The sequence below is a fragment of the Dreissena polymorpha genome, chromosome 12 (assembly GCF_020536995.1).
Source record: "Dreissena polymorpha isolate Duluth1 chromosome 12, UMN_Dpol_1.0, whole genome shotgun sequence".
In the NCBI taxonomy this organism is placed as follows: domain Eukaryota; kingdom Metazoa; phylum Mollusca; class Bivalvia; order Myida; family Dreissenidae; genus Dreissena; species Dreissena polymorpha.
The window spans coordinates 56,977,337-56,991,008 of record NC_068366.1 but is presented as its reverse complement, the minus strand read 5'-3'; the positions used below and the strand labels follow the sequence as shown (position 1 = coordinate 56,991,008).

At 35.6% G+C, this 13,672-nt stretch overlaps 1 long non-coding RNA gene and 1 pseudogene across 1 annotated transcript; one reads left to right on the top strand and one right to left on the bottom strand.

Annotated features, from left to right (window-relative positions):
* Nucleotides 1-3,919: 3,919 nt before the first annotated feature.
* LOC127853127 (uncharacterized) lies at nt 3,920-4,315 on the bottom strand. Its single transcript, XR_008036473.1, has 2 exons — nt 4,220-4,315; nt 3,920-4,075 (listed from the first exon to the last, which is right to left on the bottom strand). It is a non-coding gene; the product is annotated as an uncharacterized LOC127853127 (long non-coding RNA).
* A 1,022-nt stretch (nt 4,316-5,337) lies between these two features.
* Nucleotides 5,338-7,308, top strand: LOC127852643 (uncharacterized; annotated as a pseudogene).
* The last annotated feature ends 6,364 nt before the right edge of the window (nt 7,309-13,672 follow it).

Here is a 13,672-nt window from a genome sequence, read left to right as displayed (position 1 = left end):
TACATTATGAACATGTTGAACATGTAGTCTACATGGTACATAGTACAAAACACACAAATTACACAGGTCTTTGGAAAGAAGATATATATTACTGTAACTACCAGCAACATTTATTTCTTAAAACGTGTCGTTTCATAACAAAGTCATGCTTAACAAGTTTATTTCAGAAAACATTTTGTTGTTTATACAAAGACCTAGAATAAAGAAATAGAAGAAATAACTTGAGTGATTCCTTTTCGCACAACAAATCCCGAACATTATGGAGAAACCACAAAGATATTTCCTGGATGCATATAGTTAGACTGTTTGAGGACCACTGTAAATTGAATTAATACAATCCATGCCCAAAATTGACCAGAAAACATGTTCATCTTGCCAGTTTTTACTACATAAAGGTTAACCTGGCGGCCCAAGTTTTGAGTGACGGTGTGGTCAATGCCATGTAAGACTTGTTTGGGCCAGAAACTGAAGAAACAGTCAAATTCATCAAGATTTTCAACAAATTCTTCGACTGTTTGAACGTAAGAAGTCGGTGAGAAGGTCGCAATTCAAGGAATTAAAATCTGTAGCCATACAGTGATACAAATGATAACCGCCTGGAATTTCTTACAGGGGAACTGATGGATTATCTAAGGTCTTGGCATGAGCAGCTGGACAGCAGAGCTGGCAATTTCACTAATGCCCAAAGGGCGACTCTGCTTTAAGCTACCAGACGGTGGAAGGTGTGAGATTATCCGCTAGATCTATTAGTGCTTGTGTGAAATTGCTGCTCAATGAAGGTGCCAGTTATGTGCTGACGCATTGTTTTAACCAAGACCCATTGGAGAAGCATTTTGGACATTATCGACACAAAGTGGTGGCAATAACAATCCATCAGTTTACTAAGTGAGAAACACGCTAACAACAATACGAGCTGTAAATTCACAAGCCCTAGCTCCGAAACGTGAAAATACAGATTGAGTTTGTGTCGATAATTTGTCAATTGACAACAGTAAATTACCCCGCAAGAAGTGAAGAATGCATTCATGTCCCCTTTCCCAGACGATTAAAAGACATTCCGTCCCCGCCTAACACTTGTGAAAATTAATAGTGAAAAACACTGGTGAAAATTTATAGTTAATTAACATGTCCCCATTCCCAGACGATGAAAAGACATTCTGTCTCCCCCAATACTTGTGAACATTATTTTCCAGAGTTTAGACTGCGATAATTTTTGTTTATTATAATGTATCATAAAGTAGTAAATTTGCTTCTTAACCATGTTATTATCCATTTTAAGTAATACCTAAATTACTCTTATATATTTTATAGTCTGTTCTAACTTTTTTGGTCTCTGTATTTGTATTCATTTTTCATACATGTTTGCTAATAGTAAAAACTACATGTAATAGCGGGAATTTTAATATCTGTAGACACATTTTAGGGCGTTTTTTTCTTTTTGAAAGATTGTATCTCTAGAAGTTTAAAATTGGAATGTAGTAATCTGCATTGTTGTGTTATAAAAATGAAGTTATATCCAGTTCTATATTCGTTTTTTTTGTCACAATTTTCTGCACCCCATTATAAGTTTTTGCTGCTTAATAGATACTTGTTTTAGAGAAATGTTGATTAAGCTACAAAAAAATATCACGCAAGAACATATTCCAGGTTACAATAATTCAACCCCAACCCGGTGTACTTCAGTTTCATTGGCACAGCCATTTTGAACACTAAACAATTCAATATGAAGGGGCCCAAAATTAGATGGGACAGATTATTTAAAGTATAATATAATAATGATCATACCATAATATGTTATGTACATAATGACTTTCCCACTGTGTATGATAGTGTTTTCTAGTTGATCTTGAGCACTATAGATTAACTGTTGTATTTGTATTGAATTTATGTTTCCTTTGATCTTGAGCATTATAGATCAATCGCTGTAATTCTAGTGCATTTATGTTTTTCTTTATATTCAGGTTTTGTTGGACTGAATGAATTAAGCATATTGATTCTGGAACTGAATACGTACACATATGTTTATTTAAACTTGGTTAAAAACTCACAATAGTTGCAGGATTTAAACATGTATTATACTAGGCACAGAGCATTATTTGTTCTTTATTTCTACCTCTACCTAGCGTGAAGATGAGATGAAAAGGCAAGAAAGAGAGAGATGAGAGAAAGGTTACTGAAAAGTCTTGAGAATAATAGTGAGTCAGATGATGCGATGGATGTTGGCACTGGAAACTGTTATGAATGCGAAAAACCTTATGAAAATGATAACCTGCAATGTTCAAACTGCCATTGTCGGATTCATTGACCTTGTGTCAGCAATGGGATCATAGAAGGAATGGATGATGTGCTTCCGTTCCAGTGCAAATACTGCTAATTTTATTATTGTATAATCTTATTAAATGCAACGCGAATGCTATTACGAGTTTGATTGCACATGTACGTGCATATTTATTATTACCATAATAAATGCTATGCCTGTCATGGTAACGCATATAAATACAAGTTTGATTGATTTTTTTTTAAATCCGGAAAATGGTCAGTATTATATGCTGTGCGGTTTGGTATTAGATGCCTTGTTCGGTAATGTTGTTTCTTCAGTACCAGTGTATTCCCGCATATACCTATTGTATCCGATGACGTAAAATGAAGTGGTAATGAGCAAAAGTAAGTTTAAATCACGGTCTAGATATTGACCATTATCAAATTCAAAATAAACACATCTAATACCAAACTATTTTAATTTCGGCTTAGATGTTTGGTAATAGGTGCTCCCGCTCTATATCTATCTATTCATTAAAAGATAATTTGTTATTTAATTATCTTTGATAACACATGCAGCCTCCAAGATTGTGTAGATGCGTGTTTGTTAATATGACACTGAAATTTTATTTTATTCACATACACAGAGATGATTGATTTGTGTGTTGTTTTTGGAAGAAAACGTATTTGAGAAAGCAAAGTGACCCTATCCCCACTGTCAATCAGAGCAATGCCAGGTAAGGGGACATTTGATGATCAAACACAAAGACAAAGAACTGATGCTGGAAGCCTTGTTCCATTTAAAAGATTCCAAAGAGTGATAAGTCCTTTGATAGAATAGCAAAGATGGGATTTATCTCAACAAAAAAGAACAAGCCGCTCTTTTGGACCAAGTATACATGTCAGAGAGAAAAAGGCATTCGGATTTGAAGTACCCTAAATGCAATGGATTTTGTGGAAGTCATGTTTTCCATCGATGCAAGGAGCTGCACACTGGTAATTATACAGAAGTTCCAATAAAAATAAAAAAGATTAAGATAATACACTATCCAAGAAACGCCGGTGTATATAGTGTACATGTATTATCTTAATCTGTAACATCTTAACATTTTAATATTTATATCGTTTTTAGACCTGACCTGTTCAACATGTTTGCGTGTATTTAAGAAGAAAGGTGCCTTAACAACCCACTGTCTGACCCATATTAAAAGATCAGGTAATACAAAATAAATATTATTTCCAAATAACCTCAAGACTACAGGAAACACGCAAGGTTAATTGAATATAGAACAAGGGCTGTTTGTAAAACATGCATGCCCCCCATATGGGCTGTCCATTGTAGTGGCAGCCATTGTGTGAGCACGATTTTTGTCACTGTGACCTTGACCTTTGACCTAGTGACCTGAAAATCAATAGGGGTCATCTGCGAGTCACGATCAATGTACCTATGAAGTGTCATGATCCTAGGCAAAAGCGTTCTTGAGTTATCATCCGAAAATCATTTTACTATTTCGGGTCACCGTGACCTTGACCTTTAACCTTGTGACCTCAAAATCAATAGGAATCATCTGCGATTCATGATCAATCTACCTATGAAGTTTCATGATCCTAGGCAAAAGCGTTCTTGAGTTATCATCCGAAAACCATTTGACTATTTCAGGTCACCGTGACCTTGACCTTTGACCTAGTGACCTCAAAAACAATAGGGGTCATCTGCAAGTCATGATCAATCTACCTATGAAGTTTCATGATCCTAGGCGTATGCGTTCTTGAGTTATCATCCGGAAACCATTTTACTATTTCGGGTCACCGTGACCTTGACTTTTGACCTAGTGACCTCAAAATTGATAGGGGTCATCTGCGAGTCATGATCAATCTACCCATGAAGTTTCATGATCCTAGGCGTATGCGTTCTTGAGTTATCATCCGAAACCATTTTACTATTTATGGTCACCGTGACCTTGACCTTTGACCTAGTGACCTCAAAATTGATAGGGGTCATCTGCGAGTCATGATCAATCTACCCATGAAGTTTCATGATCCTAGGCGTATGCGTTGAGTTATCATCCGGAAACCATTTTACTATTTCGGTTCACAGTGACCTTGACCTTTGACCTAGTGACCTCAAAATCAATAGGGGTCATCTGCGAGATATGATCAATCTACCCATGAAGTTTCATGATCCTAAGCGTATGCGTTCTTGAGTTATCATCCGAAAACCATTTTACTATTTCGGGTCACCGTGACCTTGACCTTTGACCTAGTGACCTCAAAATCAATAGGGGTCATCTGCGAGTCATGATCAATCTACCTATGAAGTTTCATGATCCTAGGCGTATGTGTTCTTGAGTTATCATACGACAACCACCTGGTGGACGGACCGACCGACCTACCGACCGACATGAGCAAAGCAATATACCCCCTCTTCTTCGAAGGGGGGCATAATTAATTGAAGTAGACACTTGAATCTATTAATGTTTTACTATTAGTCAGCCTGATATTTAAGTAACCCCGGTGTTCATAATGATCATGAGATGATGATTTATAATATAAGTTCTTTTGTTAGAAGTTATATAAAAGGTAAAAACTAGAAAATGGTCTATTGGCGTATTGAGATATATATTGATCGCATTACAGAGACAAAATACAATAAAAGCTGCGCCATGAGCGCATGATACGCCCGTCGTTCGCCAATGAAGTAGTAAGGTAATAAATAACCCTTTGAATCATTTTTTTACTTCAGTTTATTTGTATTTGAATACATGGTTTATTTTATAAGTACATGAGCATGGAAATCACGAAATTTTGACGAACAAAGTCCCATAACTCTGGAACGACAATTCAGAATTCCGTCAAAAACGAAAGGGGATCAGGGTTTATCAATATTAAGATTGTGTTGAAATTTGAAAAAAATCCATCGAAGGATATTTGAGCTACAGTAGGACATTCAATGAAATCACGAAATTTTGACGAACAAAGTCCCATAACTCTGGAACGACAATTCAGAATTCCGTCAAAAACGAAAGGGGATCAGGGTTTATCAATATTAAGATTGTGTTAAAATTTGAAGAAAATCATAGACGGGCGTATAAAAAGCCAAAGCGACCATGTCCTTTCTGCAAAACGGAACAAAGTCAGTTAAGGAGGCACGTATTAATGAAACATCAAGACGAAGCTCAATTTCAGGAAGCTTTTCTCATCCCGAAGGTTCTGCCGAAAGAGACAATGCCTTTGACATAATCCGAAAAGATGGAATTTATCGATATAATAAGGAGCAGGCCACTTTACCGGAACTAGATTATATGTCAGAGAGGAAAGGTCAGGCTGATGTTCAGTGTCAAAATGCAACGGCTTCATTGGAAATCGCTTGTTTTACCGACAAAGAGAGCTATGCAGAGGCGACAACATCGATGTTCCAAGAATAACAAAAACATCACTTTTGAGTTTCAAAAATACTGATGAATTTGAAATTAAAATTTTAAATAGAATTCAGGAGGCTGACATTGGTGGAATTTGTCGATCCAGCGATGCGTTGAGGTTCATCGGCCTATCTCTCTTTCAAGAGCAAAAGGGAAAGGTTGGGAAGGGCATGGAAGCCAAAAAATCAGTCATGACTGATATGCGATCTCTCGCACGGTTATACAAAGCATTTAAAGAATATATGCCTTTAAGTTACACCATTGAAGACATCTTTCTGGTAAAAAACTTTGACAACCTGGAACGAGCAATCGAAACGATCAGCAAGGGCAAAGATAAGCATTTGAAATATGGTTTTAAAATGTCCCTTAAATATATCATTCATATGGCTCAGGAAAGATGATAGTTTTATTCGACGAAAGAAGATGATTCAAAGGTAGCTTGCTACAAAAGGTTTTTGAAAGTTTTGAAATTGCACGAAGGAAGGATTTTTGCCGATGCTGCATACGCGATAAACTACAGCCGGCAAAACTGTGAATGCCAGAGCAGTAGGTTAATGAAGAGGACATTCAAAAACTAGAAAAGTACATTAAGCAAAATATAGAGCAAATCATGGCTGTATATTCGTTCTTAGACCGACGAGCATTTGTCGTTTTACCGGACAGTTTATGCAGTCGCTTGACGCTTTTCAACGCACAACATGGTGGTGAGCCGAATAGGGTGAAAATCAGCCAATACCAGTCTGCAAAAGTTGGAAAGTGGATAGACAATGGCAATGTAGATCAGCTTCCAGATTATGACAAGAAGTTTTTTTTCTGAAATGCTTGTGTGTTATGTTGTAATTTTTAGTATATGAACTCAATTTAGACTGCTTTGTTTGATGCCATCTGGGAATGGTGGACATTTGTTATCAAAACAGGATACCAGGTGATCATCATTACATAATATAGATTAGCAAGGCTGGTCTGTTTTGTTGCTCGCAGAGTCTGCTTGTGAGATATTTCAACAGTTGCAATAATAAATATCAATTAAATATTAGGTCCTATTAGTGCCTTTGCACAAATCCAAATATGGGAGGGTGGACGGATTTGTATAAAAAGCCAGGTTCAGTGAGGAGCTGGGAGAGTGGAATTGAACATAGAGATGTAAAGATACAAGTAATATGAGATACATATTCATTGGTGTATATATTTATCATCATAGTGTGCAAATAAAATGTAGAGTGTACTGTGTTGTGAAGTTATGAACTCCCCTCTTGAAAATTATAACAGTTACTAGCCAGGCAAAGGTAACCACCTTGTCCCTGTCCTAATTCCATAGGATTGTATTCGCGGTCTGGATATGCTGTGCGACCCTGAGATTTGTAATCGGGTAGAAGTACTTCCATCTAATGAGTTTCTGTTCCCAAATACTGCCCTCTCCCCAGACCACGTTATTGGGTGGGCATGCATTCGCAAAATGTGCGAGAATGCACATATTACACTACCCGAAAAATTAACCCCAAGCAAAATGAGGCACAGAATCTCCATGATATACAGTGCCCTTCAAGTGCCCGAAACGGAATGTCACTTCTTCTACAAACATATGGGTCATTCCAAGGATGTCAACATCGGAACATATAAATATCCTTAACCTATAATGGAGGTCATTAAAGAGGGGAGACACCTACAAGATATTGATAAAGGAAGAGAACTGAAAGGAGAAAGGAAATTGTAGAAATCATTAACTTTCTAGATGCATCAACAATGGGAAACATTCCAGAGACTGCATAACGTGACAATACAAGAGACAGGTTCTCCCTTGATTGTTTGAGTTTTATCTTGGTAAATGAACAAGTCTGAAATTTTGTTGATAAAAGGACATATTGATGGCCTATACTTTGTACGTTATTTAAACTAAACTTAAAGGATTATGCATCTTTAATATGAATAAACATTATTTTCTATAACATTTTAAAAACAAATCAATCATTATACTTTTCATTTTAAAGGTTGTCCCCAGGACACTTTTGGCATGCGCAAAATATCTGTAGTATTAATTAAATTTTATTAATTAAATAGTACATGATAACCTCTAAACGCATTTGCACTTCTTATCATGCAGACGTTATTTTCTGGAAGTGAAACAATTTTAAGGTGTGGGTTATTGTGCATTCGCACTTGAGAATCTTTAACTCAAATCTGTATACACCCCTGAAGAAGTCATACGACCAACTTTTTGGGTGGAGTCTATTGTGGTATGTCAGGTAAGAGTAGTTTTGTCAAAGTATCAATCAATTCTAATCATAAATAAAGAAGTTATGGCAATTTTAGCAAAATTTAATAATTTGACCTTGAGAGTCAAGGTCATTCAAAGGTCAAGGTAAAATTCAACTTGCCAGGTACAGTTACCTCATGATAGCATGAAAGTATTTGAAGTTTGAAAGCAATAGCCTTGATACTTAAGAAGTAAAGTGGATCTAAACACAAAATTTAACCATATATTCAAAGTTACTAAGTCAAAAAAGGGCCATAATTCCGTAAAAATGACATCCAGAGTTATGCAAATTGTCCTTTTACTGTACCCTTATGATAGTTTGCGAGTGTTCCAAGTATGAAAGCAATATCTATGATACTTTAGTGGACCAAAACACAAAACTTAACCAAACTTTCAATTTTCTAAGTATAAAGGGCCCATAATTCCGTCCAAATGCCAGTCAGAGTTACATAACTTTGCCTGCACAGTCCCCTTACGATAGTTAATAAGTGTTGCAAGTATGAAAGCAATAGCTTTGATACTGTAGGAATGAAGTGGACCTAAACACAAAACATAACCAAATTTTCAATTTTCTAAGTATAAAAAGGGCACATAATTCTGTCAAAATGCCAGTCAGAGTTACATTACTTTGCCTGCACAGTCCCCTTATGATAGTTAGTAAGTGTTGCAAGTATGAAAGCAATAGCTTTGATACTTAAGGAATATAATGGACCTAAACACAAAACTTAACCAAAATTTTCAATTTTCTAAGTATAAAAAGGGCACATAATTCTGTCAAAATGCACGCAAGAGTTATCTAAGTTTGCCTGTCCAGTCCCCTCATGATAGTAAGTAAGTGTACCAAGTTAAAAATGCAATAGCATTGATACTTTCTGAAAAAAGTGGACCTAAACGCAAAACTTAACCAACATTTTCAATTTTCTAAGTATAAAAAGGGCACATAATTCAGTCAAAATGCACGCCAGAGTTATCTAACTTTGCCTGCCCAGTCCCCTCATGATAGTAAGTAAGTGTACCAAGTTTGAATGCAATAGCATTGATACTTTCTGAGAAAAGTGGACCTCAACGCAAAACTTAACTGGACGCCAACGCCAAGGTGATGACAATAGCTCATAATTTAAAAAAAAAAAATAGATGAGCTAAAAAAAACGTTCTTCGTCTATGGAGCCAGAGGTCCCCAGTTTGATTTTGACAGGATGAAGAAGTTATGGTATGATCCTCCTCAGCCAAGCCTATCTAAAGGTATAACCTTGATCCCTATTATTTCCCCTCCCCCTCACCAAAGATAACTTTTGGAGCATATAGTTTTCAGACTATCCATAACTCCTATTTGAATACGGGTAATTCTGGAGTTATGGCCATTTTTTCATACTAAAACTTTGTGCACAGCATAACACAAAATATACAAGATATCAACACCAAACTTTATAGGTAAATATATAAGTGCAGTGTACAAGAACCATAAAGCCTATTTGCATAATTTAGGAGTATTGCCCTTTGTTAGTTTTAATACTTTAATTTTGTTTGGAGCATAACACAAAAACTATTAGAGGCATCAACAACATAATTGTGCATTCCCTTCTCTTTTTACTGCCAATAATTTCTCATGATTAGCAATTTCTCCTTTTCTCCCTATTTTTTTTTCAAATTGGCGTCTGCTGCAAGATGCAAAAAAAACTCTTCAGGAGGGGACAAAGAGTTACTTTTACAATAACAAAACTGTATGAAAGTTTTTTCATAATTTAGGACAAATGTCCTCACAAGATTTGACGATTTAGGACACCTGTCCTGAGGAAAGTGTGACCAATCTGAATCACTGCAATTGCAAAAATGGGGACCGAGTGTTGGGGGATATATATTATTAAGTGTAACTGTTATAAAATGTTGATACATTTCCTTCTTTGATTGCTTTTTAATACGCTCAAAGGATCATATTATGTTTTCGCATGTCTATCCGTCCGTCCATCCGTTGGTTTGCAAATTATTGTGTGCGCTAGATATCAAACTATACAACTGAATTAAACCAAACCTCAAACAATGACAACCATGATATGTAGTTGTTCATAAAATAAACAATTTACAGATAGGATTTGACCGAAAATACCATGCATTCTGGCCTTCGGGCGTATATTGTGCTGCTCTACACCGCTGTTTTACAATGATCCGATAAATCACTTATGACAATCAGTTGTGTTAGGTATTAATCATACTCCGTGATTGCGTTAGTTGTTTATGACATCAGTACACCAAATGCCATAATACATCTTATTTTTCAGCTTCTTGCAATGTTTACCTCTGTACTTGCAAGTAGCGAATATAACAAATTCTTTCTTCAGTATCCCTTACATAATTTTTGTCGTTTCAGTGCAATGGGCAAAGCTGACCCACGGACAGCGAAAGGTGGCAAACGGAAGGCCACCAGTGCAGCACCTTCAGATGAACCAGCCCCCAAACAGAACCGCCTTGCAATGCTGATCGCTATGGCCATTTCCCAAGAAAGGGAAGAGATAAAGACTCTGCTGAATGCTCCTACTGAGCCCACAAGGAAGCGGGACGGTACGTCTTCAGCCACATCCGTTTCGGAGACTGGTAGCGTCTGTGAGGAGTCCGATGATGTTTCTTCAATCCTGTCGATGTCCAACTTTGGCGACGGTCCCTCAACTAGCACAGCCGCAGACATTAGTTTAGGTGTTTTTTTCAGTTGTACATTTACCCCTTGATCAAAACACTATTAATCAGATTGTTAATGGTGAATATGTAGATTTCCCATCGCTCATTTTCAAAGACCACAGTCAACAAACTACAACCATCCACAAAACACAATCATCTACCATCACATCAACCCACAAAGCCAGTCAGAAACAACTGAACAACATCCACCAATTGAATGAAGCTTTCCATATTTATTTTGACATTTATACCCAAAGTACCCAACACAAGCCCCCCCATCTTTTCAGATACAAGACTATCATGCAAAGACTCTCCAACAGCACCCGGGCCTGGTTGACATACGATGAAAAGTTCCGACGTCTTAGGGCTGCGTTTCCCTCTATCCCATGGGGTACCGTTCGCATAGACTTTCCTTTTCTGTACCACACTGGGTCAAAGCCAAGGAGCTTTGATATTGTATTGCAATACATCTCAAGAAGAAATTGTGAAATTAGAAAAGAAAAAAAACATATCAGTCTGCTGACAGACTAGGGTTCATCAGAAGACCCGAATGATGTTGGACGTATCCAATTACTATGTGATGGCTGGAGAAGATTATGTGTGCAACAAGTGCAAGACACATGTAAGTAACTTTTGTTAATAATTTTATGAATAGCTTCTCTATTTCTCGACTTTATTTTAAGGACAATTTAATTGGATATAAAATTAGATAAGTTTCATAGAGACAAAAACATTGTATATTTCTTAAGCTTTTACCAAACAACATAAAAATTGTATGAGTTTGTTGCAGACAACTTTAGAAATCATTGAGATTATGGAAAATGGTTCAATTCGAGCACTGTCTTTGAGCAATGTCTCATTTTATCACAATAACTTCTAACCTACAAGTTAAATTGTTTTTCCATATATGAATTGTATTATGGGCCAGATGCTTTAAGCTAGATGTGAAATAAAGTGTAATTCTAATTATCAAAGACCTATATATAGAAGGATAAGAAACTCTCGTTTTGCCTATCGCGTTTTTCTATACTGCCTCCCAGCAGACGTGATTCCGCGAGAGTCAGGTGCGCGTAGTTTGGAGATGCCGGAAATGGAATTAAATCCGCCGTTTATCGCCATTTTGTTTAATCGAGTGCATCATTCTCCATCGTATTTTTTTTACATTTAGCTAGATATATATTCTCCTGACTTGAATTGGTAAGTATTTGACACATTCTTGTTGATATTTATAATTTCAATGTCTTATTTTCTATTTTTCTCGACCGATTAGACGTAACTCTGAGCTGATTTAGAATTAGTTCAATTGCAGTTAAGTTTCCATTGTTTTGATTTTAATTTTTGTCGGTTTCCGGTTAGTCGCCTGATATGTAAGAATACAAAGGAAGCAAGAAAGGACATTATTTAGGGTTTTTGCGACATAAATACTAAAGTGTACGATTTGCAAACGCTTTCAATCACGGATGTTTTAAGTCGACGATGTTGTTGTTTTTTTAGGAATAATTTCGTCATTCGAAAAATTTGTAATCAAAGGTATTTTTTGTTAGGAGCAGTTTATTTATTGCTCTGATAGTATTATCCATTTAGCTAACCGATATGGTTCATTTCAATACTGTGCACTTTGACAATTGGCAACAAACCTTATAAATAATTTTTTTTCTGTGTCATCTGACATTGTGAGTTTTTTTTAAGAGTTACTTGTATCAAATGATGAGGTTTCAGAGGTGAGTCGTTTCTGCTATGTGAAAATTTTAACCACTGTTATAAGCTCAATACATGTCTGGTACAAACCGCATTAATGAATAATTTAATCACATTAAATGAATTAAGTAGATATATTGCATGGTGAAAACATATCGTCCAGCGGATGAATTTCTATTTTATTTTAAAGCCGTCATTATCTGCGTTTTTTTTAAATAACTTTTTTATTTCATATATAAAGTATATGGAGCTACATTTTTTCTACTAAGGCAGCTGATAAGTTAGTGCTACAACAGAATAAAGTTTGAAAAAACTTATTTCTTGTTAAGTTCTCAGGCCTTCATGACATAGCAAGGGTTCTTTTTGTAAACAAAACTTTTTTGTTAGTCATGCATATTGAATGAAGTATAAATTATCTTCTAGTAGAGATGGCAAGGTAGTGTTAAAAAAGAAAAATAATATAAAAAAAATGCATTTTTTAAGGATTTTAGCTTGATCCAAGATGTTGCACGTCGAAAATTTCAACTGATGAATTTTTCTCTAAATTTTAAGGCCACTATTACATGGCTTTGGTTCTTTTTGTAAAGCTTTTTTGTTTGTCATGCAAATTGTATGAAGTAAAGTTTTTCTGCTAGGAGAGATGTTAGGCTAGTGTTATAACAGAAAAAATGTTTGAAAAAATGCATTTTTAAGGATTTCAAGCTAAATATATTATATGCATGTTGAACATATTCAACGGATGAATTTCTTTCTAAATTCTAAGGCTGTCATGACATGGCATTGGCTTTTTTTGTAAAACTTTTTTGTTTCTTATGCAACTTGCATGAAGTAAAGTTTTTCTGCTAGGGGAGATGTTAAGCTAATGTTATATAAGAAAAAATGTATGAAAAAATGCATTTTTAAAGATTTTAACCTTAATATATTATATGCATGTTGAGCATATTCAACGGATAAATTTCTTTCTAAATTCTAAGGCCGTCATGACATGGCATTGGCTTTTTTTGTAAAACATTTTTGTTTCTCATGTAAATTGCATAAAGTAAAGTTTTTCTGCTAGGAGAGATGTTACACTATTGCTATAACAGAAAAAGTGTTGAAAAATTGCATTTGTTAAGGATTTTAAGCTAAATATATTATATGCATGTTGAGCATATTCAACTGATGAATTTCTTTCTAAATTCAAAGGCCGTCATGACATGGCATTGGCTTTTTTTGTAAAACTTTTTTGTTTCTCATGCAAATTGCATTAAGTAAAGTTTTTCTGCTAGGGGAGATGTTAGGCTAGTGTTTTAACAGAAAAAATGTTTGAAAAAATGCATTTTTAAGGATTTCAAGCTAATTATATTACATGCATGTTGAACATATTCAACGG